This window comes from Hyla sarda, unplaced genomic scaffold, assembly GCF_029499605.1.
Source record: "Hyla sarda isolate aHylSar1 unplaced genomic scaffold, aHylSar1.hap1 scaffold_1045, whole genome shotgun sequence".
In the NCBI taxonomy this organism is placed as follows: domain Eukaryota; kingdom Metazoa; phylum Chordata; class Amphibia; order Anura; family Hylidae; genus Hyla; species Hyla sarda.
The window spans coordinates 122,274-128,273 of NW_026607664.1; the positions used below are offsets into that span (position 1 = coordinate 122,274).

A 6,000-nucleotide genomic window follows, 5' to 3' on the forward strand; every position below is an offset into this window, starting at 1 on the left:
TGATGCTCCTCATAAAGCTGTCGCTGCTGTGAAGGTTCTAGGTGACATCACAAATCCCTATGGTTACATACACAACAAAGCTGGGTTGTTGTTGTTTACACTCTGCAAGGCCTGTGGAAGTGAGTGACATCATAGCACTGTAGTTCTGAGGGTTCTAGATGGATGCAACAATCTCCTGTTGCTTCTATGAAGGCCATAATAGACGACATCACCAAACAGCTCCATAGTCACATACACAGCAAAGGAGAGATGTTGTTTACACCTAGTGATGTCAGTGGTATTGAGTGACATCACAGCACAGTGCTAAGGCTCCTGGGCCTGGACACAGCAGCGGCTGCAATATCTCAACGGAGAATACGTTTATATATATGTGTGTGTGTGCGCGTATATATATATATATATATATATATATATATATATATATATATATTTCTCCGCCGAAATCACTTTTAAACCCATTTCCACCTTTTTTTCCCTTCTCTTCCTCTTACTTTTTTTTCACGTTTTTTTACGTTTTTCTCCTTTTCGCCTCTTTTCTGGGCGTATTATTCTTCTTTTTCTTCTTTTTTTTCGTCTAATGCATACCCCATCAGTGCAGCAATGCTTATTCAATACCGCCAGCAGATGGAGACACTGGGGGATAATTTTCTAAGGATTTATACTGATTTTTCCTGTCTGAATTTGTCGCACAGAAAGTTGCAGGCCAAATATGTGTGACATTTCTGCGACTTTAGCTTCTAGAGCATTTTTACAACATTATACATAGGTGCTGAATACATAAAAAGCGACTGTTCAGCGACAGACAAGTCGCATCGGCTGAAAGTAGGCCAGAATGTCAGTCCATGTTGGAGCAGGTTTAGATACAGTCTAAAGTATAGATCTCAAAGTCTGTGCACAGAATTTAGCAAGGGCCTCGCACCTTCTGATGCATCAGGTAGGTGCACAATAGCATAGCCTAACCCTCTGTACTTTGGTCTATATTGATGCGGGACATAGACAGCCAGCTGATGACCAATCCATTAGTGCAATGGATGGCTGGAAGCATTTGTCTTTGCCTTTGCAATACCACAGAAGCAATGCATGGTCAATGTACAGCAATGACACACCTGTGTGAACAGCCAGGAGACCCCCCCCCCCCCCCCATGTTATGTTACATAGTTACATAGTTAGTACGGTCGAAAAAAGACATATGTCCATCAAGTTCAACCAGGGAATTAAGGGGTAGGGGTGTGGCGCGATATTGGGGAAGGGATGAGATTTTATATTTCTTCATAAGCATTAATCTTATTTTGTCAATTAGGAACATTCAGCACCCACCCGCTATCAAGGCAGCTGCCTATCATGTCATGCCCTACCTGCACAGGTGTGCTGGCTACTCAAATGATCCAATTAAGGAGGCCATTTAGTCAGCAGCAGCAGAAGTCCTGTGCCTGGACGCTCCAACAGCGGCCAGACACAAGCAGAAGCAGCAGAAGCAGCACCACCTTTTGTTTTTTGGCTGCAGCAGCAAGGCCCACAGGGCTGGCTAGCTGGCTAGCCAGCAAGCAGGTAGCAATGAAAGTAGGAATCTTTCTTTTTAACCCTGTAAGGGGGTGGTGCACTGTACCCGAAGATACTGCCATATCGGGTCAATGCATAGGGCGACGGAAGCAAGCTTCGAAATCGGCCCCCGTTCTCAAAAATCCATTTAATATATGGTCCCCAGATAGGGGACGTATCAGATATTAAACTGATAAGAACAGATACTACACTTGATCTTAGCCAAAAGGCCGAGAAGCGATAACCGTGAAAGGGGCGGGCCCAACAAGGTCCCCTTCATGGGCACTATCACTGCTTGCTGTCAGGGAGGCTGCCAGACAATTTTCCATGCACACTCTGGGCTGGGGGGCAGTCAACCACCAGTACACACAGCAGAACCTAAACCCATACCATTATTGCTAAGCAGCAAGACAGGGGCCCATTGCACTCCCACGGGGCCTTTTTAAATGCAATCCATAACCCGGATTTGCCAGGAACCCTTCTTACTCCTCCTACTTGCATGTGACACTGGGCTTAGGATCTGCATAGGAAACACACACACAAGCACACACCTACCTTTGTTGCCTGCAGATGCCTCCTTGGCTGTCCCCAAACGGTATCAAACCAACACCCACGGGAAGCTGTAAGCATAGAGGACATGCCTGCACCCCATTGGACTTACCTGTGTGGGTTAAATCCGGGTTATTTGACAACCTATGGCGGTGATGGTTCTGCTCAGGCAGAGCAGTGCTGATGCTCCTCATAAAGCTGTCGCTGCTGTGAAGGTTCTAGGTGACATCACAAATCCCTATGGTTACATACACAACAAAGCTGGGTTGTTGTTGTTTACACTCTGCAAGGCCTGTGGAAGTGAGTGACATCATAGCACTGTAGTTCTGAGGGTTCTAGATGGATGCAACAATCTCCTGTTGCTTCTATGAAGGCCATAATAGACGACATCACCAAACAGCTCCATAGTCACATACACAGCAAAGGAGAGATGTTGTTTACACCTAGTGATGTCAGTGGTATTGAGTGACATCACAGCACAGTGCTAAGGCTCCTGGGCCTGGACACAGCAGCGGCTGCAATATCTCAACGGAGAATACGTTTATATATATGTGTGTGTGTGCGCGTATATATATATATATATATATATATATATATATATATATATATATTTCTCCGCCGAAATCACTTTTAAACCCATTTCCACCTTTTTTTCCCTTCTCTTCCTCTTACTTTTTTTTCACGTTTTTTTACGTTTTTCTCCTTTTCGCCTCTTTTCTGGGCGTATTATTCTTCTTTTTCTTCTTTTTTTTCGTCTAATGCATACCCCATCAGTGCAGCAATGCTTATTCAATACCGCCAGCAGATGGAGACACTGGGGGATAATTTTCTAAGGATTTATACTGATTTTTCCTGTCTGAATTTGTCGCACAGAAAGTTGCAGGCCAAATATGTGTGACATTTCTGCGACTTTAGCTTCTAGAGCATTTTTACAACATTATACATAGGTGCTGAATACATAAAAAGCGACTGTTCAGCGACAGACAAGTCGCATCGGCTGAAAGTAGGCCAGAATGTCAGTCCATGTTGGAGCAGGTTTAGATACAGTCTAAAGTATAGATCTCAAAGTCTGTGCACAGAATTTAGCAAGGGCCTCGCACCTTCTGATGCATCAGGTAGGTGCACAATAGCATAGCCTAACCCTCTGTACTTTGGTCTATATTGATGCGGGACATAGACAGCCAGCTGATGACCAATCCATTAGTGCAATGGATGGCTGGAAGCATTTGTCTTTGCCTTTGCAATACCACAGAAGCAATGCATGGTCAATGTACAGCAATGACACACCTGTGTGAACAGCCAGGAGACCCCCCCCCCCCCCCCCATGTTATGTTACATAGTTACATAGTTAGTACGGTCGAAAAAAGACATATGTCCATCAAGTTCAACCAGGGAATTAAGGGGTAGGGGTGTGGCGCGATATTGGGGAAGGGATGAGATTTTATATTTCTTCATAAGCATTAATCTTATTTTGTCAATTAGGAACATTCAGCACCCACCCGCTATCAAGGCAGCTGCCTATCATGTCATGCCCTACCTGCACAGGTGTGCTGGCTACTCAAATGATCCAATTAAGGAGGCCATTTAGTCAGCAGCAGCAGAAGTCCTGTGCCTGGACGCTCCAACAGCGGCCAGACACAAGCAGAAGCAGCAGAAGCAGCAGCAGCAGCACCACCTTTTGTTTTTTGGCTGCAGCAGCAAGGCCCACAGGGCTGGCTAGCTGGCTAGCCAGCAAGCAGGTAGCAATGAAAGTAGGAATCTTTCTTTTTAACCCTGTAAGGGGGTGGTGCACTGTACCCGAAGATACTGCCATATCGGGTCAATGCATAGGGCGACGGAAGCAAGCTTCGAAATCGGCCCCCGTTCTCAAAAATCCATTTAATATATGGTCCCCAGATAGGGGACGTATCAGATATTAAACTGATAAGAACAGATACTACACTTGATCTTAGCCAAAAGGCCGAGAAGCGATAACCGTGAAAGGGGCGGGCCCAACAAGGTCCCCTTCATGGGCACTATCACTGCTTGCTGTCAGGGAGGCTGCCAGACAATTTTCCATGCACACTCTGGGCTGGGGGGCAGTCAACCACCAGTACACACAGCAGAACCTAAACCCATACCATTATTGCTAAGCAGCAAGACAGGGGCCCATTGCACTCCCACGGGGCCTTTTTAAATGCAATCCATAACCCGGATTTGCCAGGAACCCTTCTTACTCCTCCTACTTGCATGTGACACTGGGCTTAGGATCTGCATAGGAAACACACACACAAGCACACACCTACCTTTGTTGCCTGCAGATGCCTCCTTGGCTGTCCCCAAACGGTATCAAACCAACACCCACGGGAAGCTGTAAGCATAGAGGACATGCCTGCACCCCATTGGACTTACCTGTGTGGGTTAAATCCGGGTTATTTGACAACCTATGGCGGTGATGGTTCTGCTCAGGCAGAGCAGTGCTGATGCTCCTCATAAAGCTGTCGCTGCTGTGAAGGTTCTAGGTGACATCACAAATCCCTATGGTTACATACACAACAAAGCTGGGTTGTTGTTGTTTACACTCTGCAAGGCCTGTGGAAGTGAGTGACATCATAGCACTGTAGTTCTGAGGGTTCTAGATGGATGCAACAATCTCCTGTTGCTTCTATGAAGGCCATAATAGACGACATCACCAAACAGCTCCATAGTCACATACACAGCAAAGGAGAGATGTTGTTTACACCTAGTGATGTCAGTGGTATTGAGTGACATCACAGCACAGTGCTAAGGCTCCTGGGCCTGGACACAGCAGCGGCTGCAATATCTCAACGGAGAATACGTTTATATATATGTGTGTGTGTGCGCGTATATATATATATATATATATATATATATATATATATATATATATTCTCCGCCGAAATCACTTTTAAACCCATTTCCACCTTTTTTTCCCTTCTCTTCCTCTTACTTTTTTTTCACGTTTTTTTACGTTTTTCTCCTTTTCGCCTCTTTTCTGGGCGTATTATTCTTCTTTTTCTTCTTTTTTTTCGTCTAATGCATACCCCATCAGTGCAGCAATGCTTATTCAATACCGCCAGCAGATGGAGACACTGGGGGATAATTTTCTAAGGATTTATACTGATTTTTCCTGTCTGAATTTGTCGCACAGAAAGTTGCAGGCCAAATATGTGTGACATTTCTGCGACTTTAGCTTCTAGAGCATTTTTACAACATTATACATAGGTGCTGAATACATAAAAAGCGACTGTTCAGCGACAGACAAGTCGCATCGGCTGAAAGTAGGCCAGAATGTCAGTCCATGTTGGAGCAGGTTTAGATACAGTCTAAAGTATAGATCTCAAAGTCTGTGCACAGAATTTAGCAAGGGCCTCGCACCTTCTGATGCATCAGGTAGGTGCACAATAGCATAGCCTAACCCTCTGTACTTTGGTCTATATTGATGCGGGACATAGACAGCCAGCTGATGACCAATCCATTAGTGCAATGGATGGCTGGAAGCATTTGTCTTTGCCTTTGCAATACCACAGAAGCAATGCATGGTCAATGTACAGCAATGACACACCTGTGTGAACAGCCAGGAGACCCCCCCCCCCCCCCCCATGTTATGTTACATAGTTACATAGTTAGTACGGTCGAAAAAAGACATATGTCCATCAAGTTCAACCAGGGAATTAAGGGGTAGGGGTGTGGCGCGATATTGGGGAAGGGATGAGATTTTATATTTCTTCATAAGCATTAATCTTATTTTGTCAATTAGGAACATTCAGCACCCACCCGCTATCAAGGCAGCTGCCTATCATGTCATGCCCTACCTGCACAGGTGTGCTGGCTACTCAAATGATCCAATTAAGGAGGCCATTTAGTCAGCAGCAGCAGAAGTCCTGTGCCTGGACGCTCCAACAGCGGCCA

General features: G+C 45.3%; 2 non-coding genes across 2 annotated transcripts; both read right to left on the bottom strand.

The window, feature by feature from the left end:
* Positions 1-1,590: 1,590 nt before the first annotated feature.
* Positions 1,591-1,781, bottom strand: LOC130299315 (U2 spliceosomal RNA). Its single transcript, XR_008850484.1, has one exon. It is a non-coding gene; the product is annotated as a U2 spliceosomal RNA (small nuclear RNA).
* A 2,088-nt stretch (positions 1,782-3,869) lies between these two features.
* On the bottom strand, positions 3,870-4,060 carry LOC130299316 (U2 spliceosomal RNA). The gene has a single exon (XR_008850485.1). It is a non-coding gene; the product is annotated as a U2 spliceosomal RNA (small nuclear RNA).
* Between the last annotated feature and the right edge of the window lie 1,940 nt (positions 4,061-6,000).